This window comes from Palaemon carinicauda, chromosome 44, assembly GCF_036898095.1.
Source record: "Palaemon carinicauda isolate YSFRI2023 chromosome 44, ASM3689809v2, whole genome shotgun sequence".
Classification (NCBI taxonomy): Eukaryota; Metazoa; Arthropoda; class Malacostraca; order Decapoda; family Palaemonidae; genus Palaemon; species Palaemon carinicauda.
Genome location: NC_090768.1, coordinates 32999219 through 33017063, shown reverse-complemented (window position 1 = coordinate 33017063; position 17845 = coordinate 32999219). Strand labels below are relative to the sequence as shown.

Here is a 17845-nt window from a genome sequence, read left to right as displayed (position 1 = left end):
CTAGAAGTAATGCACCTCGAAATCGAAGTAAAAAAGCCCCTAATGCTCTAAATAAGGCTCCTAAAAATAGAGGTCAAAGAGCCTCTAATGCTACAAGTAATGAACCTCAAAATCAAGGTAAAAGAGCCCCTAATGCTACAACTAAGGCACCTAAAAATAGAAGTCTAAGAGCCTCTAATGCTAAAAGTAATGCACCTCCAAATCAAGGTCACAAAGCCACTAATGCTATATATATAGAGCTCCTAAATATCGAGGTAAAAAAAACCCTAATGATATAAACAAGGACCCTAAAAAGAAAGGTAAAAAAGCTCTTAATAATAGAAGTATTGCACCTCAAAATCGAGGTCAAGAAGCCCTAATGCTATAAATAAGACACCTAAAATTAGAGGGCAAAGAGCCTCTAATGCTACAAGTACTGCACCTCAAAATCGAGGTAAAAAAGACCCTAGCACTATATATAAGGCACCTAAAAAAGACCCTGATGCTATAAATAAGGCTCCTAAAAAGAGAGGTCAAAGAGCCTCTAATGCTATAAGTAATGCACCTCAAAATCGAGATCAATAAGCCCTTAATAATATAAATAAGGCTCCTAAAAGAAGAGGTAAAAAGGCTCCTAATGCAATAAATAAGGCACCTAATAAGAGAGGTCAAAGAGCCTCTAATGCTAGAAGTAATGCACCTCAAAATCAAGGTCAATAAGTCCCTAATGCTATAAATAAGGCTCCTAAAAGAAGAGGTCAAAAAGCCCCTAATGCTATAAATAAGGCTCCTAAAAAGAGAGGTCAAAGAGCCTCTAATGCTATAAGTAATGCACCTCAAAATCGAGATCAATAAGCCCTTAATGCTATAAATAACGCTCCTAAAAGAAGAGGTAAAAAGGCTCCTAATGCAATAAATAAGGCACCTAAAAAGAGAGGTCAAAGAGCCTCTAATGCTAGAAGTAATGCACCTCAAAATCAAGGTCAATAAGTCCCTAATGCTATAAATAAGGCTCCTAAAAGAAGAGGTCAAAAAGCCCCTAATGCTATAAATAAGGCTCCTAAAAAGAGAGGTCAAAGAGCCTCTAATGCTATAAGTAATGCACCTCAAAATCGAGATCAATAAGCCCTTAATGCTATAAATAACGCTCCTAAAAGAAGAGGTAAAAAGGCTCCTAATGCAATAAATAAGGCACCTAAAAAGAGAGGTCAAAGAGCCTCTAATGCTAGAAGTAATGCACCTCAAAATCAAGGTCAATAAGTCCCTAATGCTATAAATAAGGCTCCTAAAAGAAGAGGTAAAAAAGCCCCTAATGCTATAAATAAGGCTCCTAAAAAGAGAAGTCAAAGAACCTCTAATGCTATAAGTAATGCACCTCAAAATCGAGGTAAAAAAGCCCCTAATGCCATAAATAAGGCACCTAAAAAGAGAGGTCAAAGAGCCTTTAATGCTAGAAGTAATGCACCTCCAAATCGAGGTCACAAAGCCACTAATGCTATATATAGGGCTCCTAAAGATCGAGGTAAAAAACCCTAATGCTATAAATAAGGCACCTAAAAAGAGAGGTCAAAGAGCCTCTAATGCTAAAAGAAATGCACCTCAAAATCGAGGTGAAAAAGCCCCTAATGCTATAAATAAGGCACCTAAAAATCGAGGTCAAAGAGCCTCAAATGCGAGGAGTAATGCACCTCAAAATCGAGGTAAAAAATCCCCTAATGCTATATATAAAGCTCCTAAAGATAGAGGTAAAAAAGCCCCTAATGTATAAATAAGCCCCTAAAGCTAAAGATAAGGCACCTAAAAACAGAGATAAAAAAGATCCTAATTCTGAGATAAGGCACCTCAAAATATAGGTAAAAAAATCCCCTAATGCTAGAGATATGGCACCTGGCACCTCAAAATCAGAGGTCAAGAAGCCCCTAATGCTAGAGATAAGGCTCCTTAAAATAGAGGTCATGAAGTCCATAACGCTAGAGATAAGGCACCTAAAAACAGAGGTCAAAAAGCCCCTAATACTAGAGATAAGGCACCTAAAAATAAAGGTAAAAAAGCTCCTAATGCTAGAAATAAGGCACCTTGAAATAGAGGTAAAAACCCCTAATGCTAAAGATAAGGCACCTCAAAATCAAGAGGTTAAAAAGCCCCTAATGCTAGAGAGAAGTCACCTAAAATAGATGACATAAAGCCCCTTAAGCTAAAGTAAGGACACCTAAAAATAGAGGTAAAAAAAACCCTAATGCTGGAAATAAGGCACCTCAAAATATATACATAATCACTATAATAATGCACCAATGAACTTTCATTGCATGTCATTTCATATATTTTATTGTCACCAATCACTTCTGAAACAATATAGATTATGTTAACTGGTGATGCATTTTAGATATCCAACCTTAAACTAATATAATTATATAGCAAGTAATACTATTTTCTCTAAGAGGGCCGGAGCCAAGTAGCCTGTGACAAAAGCTGATCCCAACCACACTGAGCTACGTGGTTCATGATCGAAATCAAAGGAAAACACTGAAATCAACAACTAAACCTTTAAACCCCATTACCTTCGAAATTTTGAACAAAGGCCACTTATTAATGATTGGTGACCCAATATGTGCTATTTGAAACGATACATTATTAGCCCTACATATAATACGTAGGTCACAGTGTGTATTTATGTGGGGAGAGAGAGAGAGAGAGAGAGAGAGAGAGAGAGAGAGAGAGAGAGAGAGAGAGAGAGAGAGAGAGAGAGAGAGAGAGAGAGAGAGAGAGGAATTGCTTAAGAAAATGCGAACGAGGGATATTTCCGTATTATGGATATTAATATGAAAAGTCAGTTCTAATATTATTCAAGAAAATTTTATATAGAATTAAGATAGGAAAATTCAAATAAAAAGTTATGATAAAATCCTTTGATTAATTTTCGAAATAATATTAGATTAAATTTCTTAAAAGAATAAAAAGTTCGCTCTCTTCATCGCATTTCTTTGAGTGATATCGGTAATTTCCCTCCTCCTCACATTCGAACAATCCTAACGATGTCTCGGTTGTTTAACGTCGGCCACCTTTCAGGGCAAGAGGGGCATGATCTCTCCAAGTCAGCTCTGGCCGGGCGACACCGGTTGTGTTGCTGGGTGTACGCAATCTAGTGTTTTCTGGATAGGGCAAGTGACTAACATCACTTTAACATTGATCAGTTTACCTCAAAATCTAACTTCAACATAACTTGTTCCTAGACGAGGACGCAAAACTTGAAAATATCATGGAAAATAACTGAATCATACAATTAACTTCAAAATATCTTTTAATTAGTAAACAATTACCCAATGAATATCTTGCCTACATAGATTTCAGCGATATCGAATTTAAGATATAGGCCTACGAGTTACAAGTATACTCAAAGCCCTTATGGGCGTTTAAAGCCTTTTTTTTCTAAATTCAATGGATTTAATGGTGAAGAATATATTGAGCGTTGTAAACGTTGTAGAGGATATGCCCGAAATGCAAGTGGTGGTGCAGCCAGTGATTTCAGCCCTCTGGAAGCATTTTAACAAGGGATTTTACCCGTCTGGAAGCTTTTTAATCGTTATACGCTGTCTGAGCAGAGATCTGGCAGTGGATTTAGCCTTCTGGAGATACTAAACATAAGATCTGGCAGTGGATTTAGCCTTCTGGAGATACTAAACATAAGATCTGGCAGTGGATTTAGCCTTCTGGAGATACTAAACATAAGATCTGGCAGTGGACTTAGCCTTCTGGAGATACTAATCATAGTTTCAATTGAAGGATTTTAAGAGAAAAGTCGAGAAAAAACGTAGAGGGAATGTGGACTATATTACAAACTGAAATGCAGCGAGTGAATACACAATCGTAAAGTGCTTATTAAGAGGGAAACAGAGGCAACAGACATGAATAAGCAATATCGTCTTATAAATGGTCTGGTGGGAAATTAAAGATGGAAAAAGGCTCCTTGTGTGCATAGTGACCAAGAACTGGCTAATAGATTAGTTGAATCGGTAGAACTTCAAAAGTTCAAACTTGCAGCAAATGTTTTTATGTTGAATAGGCAGACATAGGTCTCTTACCACATTTTATATATGAAAGATCTGGTTTAATGTTATTACTGTTCTTACAATATTTTATTTTAATTGTTATTTCTTTAATTATACCCTATTTGTTTCCTTATTTCCTTTCCTCACTGGGCTATTTTTCCCTGCTAGAGACTTTGGGCTTAAAGCATCCGGCTTTCCCAACTAGAGTTATAGCTTAGCTAATAATAATAATAATAATAATAATAATAATAATAATAATAATAATAATAATAATAATAATAATAATAATAAGTGACAATAACAATAATAGTAACAGTAACAACAACAACAACAATAATAATAATAGGAAATCTAAATGGAAAAAGGCGTGTATGGTGTGTATGGTGACAAAAACGGCAGGCTAATAAATTCCTGGACATTTTAAAAAACCAAAAATATAGTTGGATCTTAAGAAGATATTCCAAGACAGATTAGTGATAACCAGACGCACAAATAAGATAAACGATTTAATAGTATATTATTATTATTATCAATTGCTAGGCTACAACCCTAGTTGGAAAAGCAAGATGCTATAAGCCCAGGGGCACCAACAGGGAAAATAGCCCAGTAAGGAAAGGAAACAAGGAAAAATAAAACATTCTAAGAACAGTAACATTAAAATAAATACTTCCTATATAAACTATAAACTAGCAAATGATGAAATCATCAGGATTTTTAAGGGGGCTAAGTCAACCAATTGTACGATTAACCTGATGCTAATATCTAAAGCAATTGAAGTAAAAACTTTTATAGTCTTAAGGATATTTCAGAAATAGTAAATCGAACTACTGTACTGAGACAGTGACTGCAGTTACACCAATTCTGAAAACGCTCTAGATTATTAGAACTCGCGTACATCCAAACCTATTTCAGATCTGTTCTTTATGTCAAATTTTCCTGCATATGTCATTCTTGAGCAACTAGTCAGTCACTTTGGAAGAATGGAAGCATCAACTGATAACCAGTCAACATACAGACAATTATAAGGAAACAACTATATGCACTATTGTAAAAATGATTCGCCAGAAATAATGGATATTGAAAAAATAAGCAATTCTGATTTTACTTGATCTGCTTTTGACAGTTTTAAATAATTTACTGCTTAATGATTTGTGAACCACTGGTACTGTGGATGAAGCTTTTGGGTAGCTAAAGGATTATTAGTTTATTTAATTTAAGGACTGTTTCCTGGTTCTATCACACAAGGAAACCTTACGCATTAAAGGACCTACATGATCAGTTTGTCGTATTGATTCTTAAGTATTTAAAGTACCACATAGCGTATTCCGCGTTAATTGTCCAATCCACATTATCCAAGCGCTTATAAAACGATAAAGTCTTCAGTTTCTTCTTTCGGGTGCTTTGAGGTTGCAAATTTGAAATATTATAACCTAAAGGTTCATCTCGGCGCCAGTACCTTGAACCTACCCGTAACTATTGTCAGGTTGACAAAAGCTGTTGGGTACGAATTGGAAATTCTTACTTCTCGTACGAATTTAGGAGTCATCCCAAAACTGCAGACATTTACCACCTGACTTTTCCTTATCCTCTGAATAACCCAATTCATAAATACTATATCTGCTCTCGATATGTGATTTTTCCCAGGGCATTCAGTAGCAATAGATAAAATGAAAATCAAAATTCCACCAACTCCATTAGTTTCTCTAAGCTTTATCTATCTATCTATATACCAAGGCACTTCCCCCAATTTTGGGGGATAGCCGACACCAACAATGAAACAAAACAAAAAGGGGACCTCTACTCTCTATGTTCCTTCAGCCTAATCAGGGACCCAACCGAGTTCAGCTGGTACTGCTAGGGTGCCACAGCCCAACCTCCCACATTTCCACCACAGATGAAGCTTCATAATGCTGACTCCCCTACTGCTGCTACCTCCGCGGTCATCTAAGGCCCCGGAGGAAGCAGCAGGGCCTACTGGAACTGCGTCACAATCGCTCGCCATTCATTCCTATTTCTAGCACGCTCTCTTGCCTCTCTCACATCTATCCTCCTATCACCCAGAGCTTTCTTCACACCATCCATCCACCCAAACCTTGGCCTTCCTCTTGTACTTCTCCCATCAACTCTTGCATTCATCACCTTCTTTAGCAGACAACCATTTTCCATTCTCTCAACATGGCCAAACCACCTCAACACATTCATATCCACTCTAGCCGCTAACTCATTTCTTACACTCGTTCTCTCCTTCACCACTTCGTTCCTAACCCTATCTACTCGAGATACACCAGCCATACTCCTCAGACACTTCATCTCAAACACATTCAATTTCTGTCTCTCCATCACTTTCATTCCCCACGACTCCGATCCATACATCACAGTTGGTACAATCACTTTCTCATATAGAACTCTCTTTACATTCATGCCCAACCCTCTATTTTTTACTACTCCCTTAACTGCCCCCAACACTTTGCAACCTTCATTCACTCTCTGACGTACATCTGCTTCCACTCCACCATTTGCTGCAACAATAGACCCCAAGTACTTAAACTGATCCACCTCCTCAAGTAACTCTCCATTCAACATGACATTCAACCTTGCACCACCTTCCCTTCTCGTACATCTCATAACCTTACTCTTACCCACATTAACTCTCAACTTCCTTCTCTCACACACCCTTCCAAATTCTGTCACTAGTCGGTCAAGCTTCTCTTCTGTGTCTGCTACCAGTACAGTATCATCCGCAAACAACAACTGATTTACCTCCCATTCATGATCATTCTCGCCTACCAGTTTTAATCCTCGTCCAAGCACTCGAGCATTCACCTCTCTCACCACTCCATCAACATACAAGTTAAACAACCACGGCGACATCACACATCCCTGTCTCAGCCCCACTCTCACCGGAAACCAATCACTCACTTCATTTCCTATTCTAACACATGCTTTACTACCTTTGTATAAACTTTTCACTGCTTGCAACAACCTTCCACCAACTCCATATAACCTCATCACATCCCACATTGCTTCCCTATCAACTCTATCATATGCTTTCTCCAGATCCAGAAACGCAACATACACCTCCTTACCTTTTGCTAAATATTTCTCGCATATCTGCCTAACTGTAAAAATCTGATTCATACAACCCCTACCTCTTCTAAAACCACCCTGTACTTCCAAGATTGCATTCTCTGTTTTATCCTTAATCCTATTAATCAGTACTCTACCATACACTTTTCCAACTACACTCAACAAACTAATACCTCTTGAATTACAACACTCATGCACATCTCCCTTACCCTTATATAGTGGTACAATACATGCACAAACCCAATCTACTGGTACCATTGACAACACAAAACACATATTAAACAATCTCACCATCCATTCAAGTACAGTCACACCCCCTTCCTTCAACATCTCAGCTTTCACACCGTCCATACCAGATGCTTTTCCTACTCTCGTTTCATCTAGTGCTCTCCTCACTTCCTCTATTGTTATCTCTCTCTCATTCTCACCTCCCATCACTGGCACCTCAACACCTGGAACAGCAATTATATCTGCCTCCCTATTATCCTCAACATTCAGCAAACTTTCAAAATATTCCGCCCACCTTTTCCTTGCCTCCTCTCCTTTTAACAACCTTCCATTTCCATCTTTCACTGTCTCTTCAATTCTTGCGCCAGCCTTCCTTACTCTCTTCAATTCTTTCCAAAACTTCTTCTTATTCTCTTCATATGACTGACCCAATCCCTGACCCCACCTCAGGTCAGCTGCCCTCTTTGCCTCACGTACCTTGCGCTTTACTTCCACCTTTTTCTCTCTATATTTTTCATACTTCTCTATACTATTACTCTGCAGCCATTCTTCAAAAGCCCTCTTTTTCTCTTCCACTTTCACCTTCACTCCTTCATTCCACCATTCACTGCCCTTCCTCATGCTGCCTCCAACAACCTTCTTGCCACATACATCACTTGCAATCCCAACAAAATTTTCTTTTACTAACTTCCATTCCTCCTCTAAATTACCAGTTTCTCTTACTCTCACCTCATCATATGCCATTTTCAACCTTTCCTGATATTTACTTTTTACCCCCGGTTTTATTAGCTCTTCAACCGTCACTAGCTCGCTTTTACATCCACCTACTCTATTCCCCCACTCTTTTGCTACAACTAATTTTCCTTCCACCAAAAAATGATCAGACATACCGTTAGCCATACCCCTAAACACGTGCACGTCTTTCAATCTTCCAAACATTCTTTTAGTTACCAACACATAATCCATTAATGCCCTTTCTACTACTCTTCCATTTGCCACTCTTACCCACGTATACTTATTCTTATCTTTCTTTTTAAAGAAGCTAGCACCTATTACCATCTCTTGTTCAACACACATGTCTACCAGTCTCTCACCACTCTCATTTTCACCTGGTACGCCATACTTACCAATGACACCTTCTACCTCTCCAGCGCCCACTCTAGCATTTAAGTCACCCATAACAACTACATAATTCCTTCTACCCAGTCCTTCTACACACCTAGTTAAATCATTCCAGAACTCATTCCGATCTTCTTCACTTTATACAACACAGAAATCAACTATAAGCTTGTGTCGCCCATGAGATAGTGTTACTACAATTGAACTCACTTGAACGAGGGTATAGCAAATCGAATTTCCCTGATGTATTTGACAACAGTTTGCACTTAAAATACGAAAGAGTAAAACCCGTAAACTACTTTATACCTCCAGAAATCAGCTTTGATCTTGTGTCATTCATGAGTTGAATTAATAAACAGTGTTACAACTGAACTCACTTGAACGAGGGTATGACAAATCATATTTCCTTGGTATACTTGACGACAATTTGCGCTTAAGATACGAGAAGGCAAACCCAGGAACTGTTTTATACCCCAGAAATCAACTCTGGTCTTGTGTCCCTTATTAGCTGAATTAGTAAACAGTGTTACTATAATTGAACTCACTTGAATGAAGAGATAACATATATTTCCCTGGTATATTTAAATGGCAATTTGCGCTTAAGATCATGAAAGTGTGAAAATTGAGAACTTGACGAGAAATGCAGAAAACTTAGCTTGCTTACTTTTACTTCGATGTTGATCGAGGGAAACTATTCGACTGTGGTATGAATTTGGGGATATAAGGACACGAGTCCTAATTAACACAGCAAGGTCAGAGCTTATTCCTACCCCAACCCAATACCCATATGAAAATCAATCTAAATTACGCAAGGAATTCATCCTTACCTAATTATAATTCTACAACCACCATATGTAAATAAAGCGGGAACAAATACTAAACCTATATCGTAACTCAGTTTTAAAACGAAAGCATTGTAAGTTAACCTAAGGACCAAATATGCGGCCCCGAGACCATATAAGCTCGCACTAGACATTCGAACGACTGACGATATTAAGTCTTTCAAGGGGAAACTGATGACACTTGTTCTCCAAGTGCTTCGACAGTGTAGATTTGACAATATACGAGTAACGTGAAGTGGGAAATGCAGAATGTCTTGGAATGCATATACTAAAATGACCGAAGGTCCTGTAGAGAGTAGCGTAGAGTTCCCCTGCTGTATAGGACCAGAAAAGCAGTCCTTAAAGTAAAGTACGGTAAACTATGCGAGAAGTTTTTACAGTCGCCGGAAAGAACAAGACTTCAAACCAGATTCTGTGGCACGAAAAATCATTATAAACAAGACAACTTCTGACTATGTTTAACAAAAAGCCATTGTTAATGCAAAATGAACAGCACATCCAAGATTGCCTACGTCACCTAGAAAATACATGGATGATTTACTTGTTACTTGTTTTGGGTTTAAATCCAACCCTCCACTTTAGTCGAGTGAACTACTCGGGCGGGTCCACATCAATCATCTAACGAAACATTTTCATTATAACTTATACAATTCTTTTATTGTAGCATCTTCCAAATCATTTGATCTTGTGAAAAGTAAAGTCTTTAGTTTCTTCTTAAATTCATTTGCTCCCTTTAGGTCCTTCATTTCAGTTGGCAGTTTATTATAAAGTCTAGGCGCACAGTAGCTGAAAGCCCTTTCACCAAATTTACTAGGACGTACTTTTGAAATCGGTTCTTCAACAGTAATTTGAAAGATTTACTCTATATTGCATGGCGTCACAGATTACATTTGACAATTGTGGAACCAATGATTAAATTAGAACTGTTTTGGGTCTTTCTTTAAATGGGAACTTTCCATTCGCGAAGTACCCATGTCTGTGGACCCTGCCAATTTCATACGTCTCGTTAAATCACCATTATAATTTGTATACAATCTCCTATAAGTCTTTCAGGATTAAATTCAACAGAAACATTGGTCTTCTATAACCCCCTTTAGCCAATTCCGAATATTTGTTGTTAGTTATTACTTACTTTTAGGGGTTTATTTCTCGCCCTCCATCAGACACTAAAAGTCTGTTCAGGCGGGCCTTGATGTGTGAAAATAATTTCTTTCTAGTTAATATTTTGCTCTGTATCTTTTCAGTTATTCGCTAGCATTTGTATTCAGGCTTAATAGTTTTCAGATCACTATTATAACACTTTCCAAAGAGATATAAATATAACATATTTGCTTACGTAGGAAATACCTTTAAACTCTTCCATCTTACCACGCACATAAATTGACAAAAATCTAAACTAGAATAATAGGAATTTTCATGCCTTCTTACTTTTACTTTTACGGGTTTATTTCTCGCCCTCCATCAAACACTAAAGGTCTGTTCAGGCGGGCCTTGGTGTGTGAAAAAATAATTTCTTTCCAGTTAATATTTTGCTCTGTATCGTTATCAGTTATTTCGCTAGCATTTGTATTCAGGCTTAATAGTTTTCAGGTCACTATTATAACACTTTCTAAAAAGATAAGTCTTCAGGTTTTTCTTGAAAGCTGCCACATTATTGCTATTCTTGACATCGAGTGGAAGGTCGTTAAAGAGTCTCGGTGTAGCATTGAACGTTCTTCCTCCTATTGCATGATTCACACTAATTTCGAATAGTCTATGTGGGTCATCGGCATGTCTAACTCTTACAGCGGCGCTGGTAGCTTCAGGGTAGGGGACCAAGCAATCACGAAGATATTTAGGCTTATCACTTGTAAGTGCTTTGTGAGTCAACAAGCAAATTTTAAATTCAATTCTAGCCTTATCAGGTAACCAATGTAGATCGATCAGTGCAGGAGTTATTCTCTCCCGAAATTTAATGCCTTTTATCAGTCTAGCCGCCCGGTTTTGCACATTTTGAAGCTTTCTTAGTAGTGTATTGGGCAATTTGTAGTACAGAGAATTGCAATAATCAAGCCTTGATATTACATGACTCATCACTAAAATTTTTGTACTGCCCTCTGTTAAATATTTTCTAATAAATGCTATGTTTCTCAGGTGATAGTTACACACTTTCACTGTGTTCACAATTTGGTCCTTCATTGACAAATTACAGTCTATCAGTACACCCAAATTTTTCACAACAGGCACAATCCCAACATCAGCATCACCAATTTTTATACTTTGAATTAACTGGTAATTCTTCAAAGCCACCTTTGTGCCAAAGAACATACATTCTGTTTTATCATCATTTAATTTGAGCTTTTTCCTCTGCATCCATGTTTTTATTTCAATCATTATCTTATCAATTTTCTTCTCTGTATCTTGTGTTGTTGAAATTGAGAGGTAAAACTGAGTATCATCTGCATATAGTTTAAAACCCACCTTTTGTTTTTTCAAGATGTGTGATAGCTCGATAGTATATATGTTAAACAAGATAGGACCCAGAACACTACCCTGTGGTACACCCTTCATAAGAATTCTCTCATTGGATCGGTTTCCAGAAACTTCTACAATAGTCTTCCTGTTCACTAAGTAACTTCGCAAAAATTTCAGTGCTTCCTCAGTCACTCCAATAGACTTTAAGTCGTCAAGTAAGTACTCGTGCACAACAGTGTCAAAAGCAGCACTAAGATCTAACATAATTAAAATTCCACACCTTCCCCCATCAAGAAGACCTATCATATCATTCATTATTGAGCACAAAGTAGTTTCTGTAGAATGATTAGCTCTGTAGGCCGATTGATTTTCCGGGAATACCTCTAACTCGTCAATATGCGCCCATAATTGCTCACTTATGACTTTTTCAATAAGCTTTGACATGTAGGATAAATTTGAAATGGGCCTATATGAATTTAGCTCGTTTACATCACCTTTCCCTTTGTAAATTGGTTTGATCAACGCAGTTTTTTTCACAGCTAGGAAAACAGGATTGTGATATACTTAGGTTAATAATGTTCAGGTAAATATTATATACAACTTGCTTGTTTGGAGCTTCACTTATTGAACTGTTTGGGAAAGGGTCGTTTCCACAATATGTATTCTTCATCTCTCTCATAACCTTTAACAAGTCGCACATATTTATTTCCTTAAATTTTATTAACTTCTTTCCCTCCTTCACTGGCATAGCTGACTGTCCTTCCAAGTGATTTTGGGGGAAGCCTCTATAGATTTTAACAATTTTTTCACTAAAGAATATAGCAAAACTCTCTGCACAAACATTTCTTAGTCCACAGAGTATTAAAGACAGTATTGACGCATTGACACTTTATGCCATTATGTGGATCACTAATAACCCCTTATGAGTTTAAAATATGCACTATAACCCACGAGAATAGTTACAGATAGTTTCAAACTATTAGAATCTAGATATATGTCTACTGTAGCCTCTAGACCTTTTGAACATGCGGCCCCGACACAATACAATAAGCTCCCACGAGACAGCCGAATAATTGAAGATATTAAGACTTTCAAGAGGAAATTGAAGACTTTTTTTTACTTTGCAGGTGTTTCAATTGTGATGATCTAAAAGTAAGCGAGCAATGCGCAATGCACCTAGACATTATAATAAACTGCCAACTGAAATGAAGGACCTAAAGGGAGCAATTGAATTTAAGAAGAAACTAAAGACATTACTTTTCACAAGATCATATGATTTGGAAGATGCTACAATCAAAGAATTGTATAAGTTATAATGAAAATGTTTCGTTAGATGATTAATATGGACCCGCCCGAGTAGTAGTTCACTCGACTTCAGTGGAGGGTTGGATTTAAACCCAAAACAAGTAAACAAGTAAACAATACGCAATGCGAAATGAATGCTCCCGATTCCCAAATGAACATCGTAAAATGACAATGGGGGTCTTGTAAAAAGTAGGATTCCCCTGCTGTACAGGACCAGATAAGCAGCCTTTAAAGTAAAATGATATTACTTCCGGAAATTTCCACATGAATCTGCTCCTCATTTAATAATTGAAAATCTAATACAGGCAAAACAAATTAATATATTACCTCTACGTTAAACGAAACCATTTGGTGCGTTATCACCAAATAAGGGATAAATTTTTAGATTAATAAATGAATTTGTTTAAAACTAAACTGACAACGAGTGGGCCCCGTCTTCGTAACGAGGAACAAATACAGTATTTATGTAGAAAACCATTTTCGATTGATAGATCAAAAAACAAACTTACAGTAAGAGTTTAGTCATCAAATAACAAATGAGGTGATTACGGCCTGTCTACTAGTGAATCATGAAATAATTAATTGATGATAGCTTAATACAATATAAATAATATCAATAAAGGTTTTCCCAAAAATATTTTCTCATAAGTACACGAATTGCGCAAGAATTTCGTCCCAACTTACTGCGATTCTGCAACAAACATATGAAAACATAGTCAATATCTCAATGTAAATAATGAGGGAATAAATACTAAAGCTAAATCGTGGCTGTTTTAAAACGAAAGCATTGAAGGGTCGTGTATGGACTCATTTGAAGTCTCATAATAATGAGAGAGAGAGAGAGAGAGAGAGAGAGAGAGAGAGAGAGAGAGAGAGAGAGAGAGAGAGAGAGAGAGAGAGAGAGGAGAGAGAGAGCGAGAGAGCGAGAGAGAGAGAGAGAGAGAGCGAGAGAGAGAGCGAGAGAGAGAGCGAGAGAGCGAGAGAGAGAGAGCGAGAGAGCGAGAGAGAGAGAGCGAGAGAGCGAGAGAGAGAGAGAGCGAGAGAGAGAGAGAGAGAGAGAGCGAGAGAGAGAGAGCGAGAGAGAGAGAGAGCGAGAGAGAGAGAGAGAGAGAGAGAGCGAGAGAGAGCGAGAGAGCGAGAGAGCGAGAGAGAGAGAGAGAGAGAGCGAGAGAGAGAGAGAGCGAGAGAGAGAGAGAGAGAGAGAGAGAGAGGAGAGAGAGCGAGAGAGAGAGAGAGCGAGAGAGAGAGAGAGCGAGAGAGAGAGAGAGAGAGCGAGAGAGAGAGAGAGAGAGAGAGAGAGAGATATGCCGTCAAGGTAGGTATTTATCAAAACCCAATTATAAAACGATGTCTTTAATCTACTTGTACACAAAGTGAGAACCTTCTGGATTGGCTTTATCGAAAGACTGAAGCGCCCTTGTAAAAATATGGAATTCCCTACTGCTGACATAAGGTATCAACGTTAGGTTCACTCTGAACTAGAAATATTGCAAAATTGGTATTGACAATATGTGAAATGCTAAATGCATTGATTACGGAAGCTCCTGATGAGAGTAGGGTTCCCCTGCAGTATAGGACCAGAAAAGCAACCCTTAAAGTAAAGTAAGATAAGTTGAAGGGACAACGAAATTAAACAACTCTGAACTGAGCAGTGCTTCTGCCAGAGACCCAACCATGTAACTTTCGAGTTTAAGAATAGGATATTTAAATAAATGAAATTTTGAAAAAGTTGAATACGATGCTTATATGAAAATGAGAAATCAACAGAGAGAGAGAGAGAGAGGAGAGAGAGAGAGGGAGAGAGAGAGAGAGAGAGAGAGAGAGAGAGAGAGAGAGAGAGAGACTGTTGGGCGTGGCTGATGATACGAGCAATCTGAACTAGGTTGTAGACACCTGGGAAATAATTTGAATTTATTCATTTAACAAAAATGCAAAGCTGCGCGTGGACTGAATTTCCTAGGGCTATCATTTAGTGAAACTATGGAAAAGTAGTTTAAACAAATAATTATGTAGCCTACTTATAAAGGACTATATATACGCTAAATACTTGAGAATATATACGATAAACTGATCTTGTAGGTCATGTAGGGCAAGGGGTTTCCCTGTGTGGTTAGGAACAAGAAAACAGCACTTAAAGGTAAGTAAATGAGTGATTTCTGAGTTATTGCAAAGAATTAATTTTGTTTAAGTAAATTAATGAAATATTTATGTTATATATATGCTGTGTATGCTAAGAAATTCACTAATTGTATCTGCATGTCAACTAATGAATGATTTTGTGTCAAAGTAACTCGCTTACACCTATCACATAAAATTCACGGATCCTTTTTACGCTTTTGCAAGGCAAAATATACACAAATTAAGCAGTCTTTTATACTTCACCGCCATGAATAGTTTTCACAATCTTAATAATGTGAAAAAATAACCTCCATTTTCTCTTCCGCATCAAATCAGAATATGTAATAAAAATCAAGTACCGAAATTTTCCAATAAGCTATTGAATAGATTTTACAAAAGTACAGCTCTCGTAATTTCAACACTGGTTTTAGAAAGGAATTTAAGCCTCGAACCAGGCACTGACAGGCTAATGTCTGAGTTTTTTTTCCCATTAGTAACAACTACGATTAAAGGTTACTATGCAATAGTCTTCTTATCTTGGAACTCAAAACTACATTGCAACAACATCGTATTATTAAATAAGACATAAAATGACTTGAGAAATATCTCTAAATGATTAGGAAGTCTTCTTAACTTGGAACAAAACTATATTGCAACATCATCGTATTGTTAAATAACAAGACAAAATACCTTCGCAAATTTAGGTCTTTTCTATGAGAATCACTGGTAATTTAAATTTCTAGCGTTTGAAAGCAATACAAATCAGCGAAAATGCCAGAAATTAACCTAAAAAGTATGTATGGTCTTACCCTCATTGCCTTCATTGTTCACAAAAGCACTGGTAAAAAAAAAACACGTCCGTCCTCTTCGAAGTCAAGGACTAGAATGAATCTTTCACCGGCGAAAAATACATCCCTAGACACCCCCTAGAATTTCCCTAGAACAGAAGTAATTCCTTTTAGTGTCTAACAAAAATTTAATCAGAAATAATTATTTTACATACTGCTGCATTTTCTATAACTTTAATATAACAAAATGATCCTTTATGATACCTTAAACATGAAAGATTTAGCTTTTTAGAATAATATTTATGACTTAGGCCCTGGCAGGCAGGCAGGTAGGCAGGCATTAGAACGACATGCACTGAAGGTGCAGGCCATGGGCTCTTGCGCCAAGGTAGCCCGTTAAAAATTTAGGCCCTAATTGTGTTTTGATGAAATTATGTGATCTAAAAGATATATTCACAAAATCATATTTGTATTGTCACAACAAGCGAAACTTACAAAAGAAGCCATTCACAGTAATTGAATAACAAAATAAATGTGTTAATTGCTGTCTTTTTTTTCTTCCTTTTTTTTTTTTTTTAGAAATTAAAACCACATTTCAAATGAATATCTATGTGTATAAAAGAATTATTGTTATATCCTGAGGAAGATTGAAGATTTTAAGAGTGATAATATTACATTTCCCCCAAAAATTCCAAGATAATCAGGTACCCAAGTTTTATGCCCCAAACCGCAGGAATTTCCCGATTTGTGGAGAAATTCCCCTAAAGTGGGGGCCTTGATGGAAAATTTACTTCAGCCAATCAGGGAGCTCCACCATACTCTGCGTTTTCTATCGTTATTCTTGTATGTTGCTAATTAAATATTTAATCCCACGATAGGACTATTTGGGCTATAAAAGTCTTTCAAAAGACATTTGTATAAAACAAGATTTAATATCAATAGATATATACAAGAGAAGTGTGTAAGGAAAATGTTTTATAGTATCGATAGTTGCTTCATAAATGCAACTATCCGATTTGTTTAAGGCATTCAGACAAAGCCAATGGGGACTATATTTAACAGACTCGCCTAGCTGATTTTTAAATCTACATTTATGAAAGTATTGTAGCAATTTTATGAGTTATTTCCAAAGAAAACATTAAATTCTATAATTTATTAGTTTTATACGATATTTATTAAGCAAGATTTACCGAGAAATAAGAAATGTATCTGCATATTTTTCCTTGTTGGAACCCTTGGGATTATAGCATCCGATTTTCCAACTAGGGTTATAACTTCAAGTTCTAATGTAAGTATCGAATTTAACTATGTTGAATATATATTACTTTACCAATTATAGGCCTACTCCTTAGAATATCGATATTTAGGCATAGATCTGGCTATGTACCATTCTATCCTCCCTTACTACTAGAGTAATCCCCTCATGTGTGCATTAAAATTACCCAACCTACGTTATACTATGGTTAACGCACCTTAATCACATAAGTATCATTGGGCCTCCAAATTTATTCACGTAGAACATTTTAATGTGTAGCATGTTTTTATAAATTGACAATATCAAAATTTACAATAATTGTACTTCTTATAATAAATATAACTCAAATAAAAGTGCAAGTATTGCTATAACTATCGTAAATGTCATAATTAGTATCAATAATTAATAGATAAGAGACAAAGCTAATGAAACGACATTTCAATAAATATAACACAAACCCAAAGCCGATTTTGAATAAATTATTTTTCCCCCACAAAGTAAGAGAGCACGCTGCAGCTCGCAATCTATATTTACCGTGGTATGCTTTGCCACTTTATCACTCGAATGCTCTTTCTGGTTTCATACAAAAATGTATGGGCCGTTGTTCCATGAATATTAAAATAA

The 17845-nt window shown here is 36.8% G+C and overlaps 1 long non-coding RNA gene across 1 annotated transcript in view; it reads right to left on the bottom strand.

The window, feature by feature from the left end:
- Positions 1 to 16051, bottom strand: part of LOC137634139 (uncharacterized) — a 69565-nt gene extending 53514 nt beyond the window's left edge. The window contains exon 1 of the long non-coding RNA XR_011042459.1: positions 15988 to 16051. This is a non-coding gene — a long non-coding RNA (uncharacterized lncRNA). The remainder of the gene's footprint in view (positions 1 to 15987) is intronic.
- Between the last annotated feature and the right edge of the window lie 1794 nt (positions 16052 to 17845).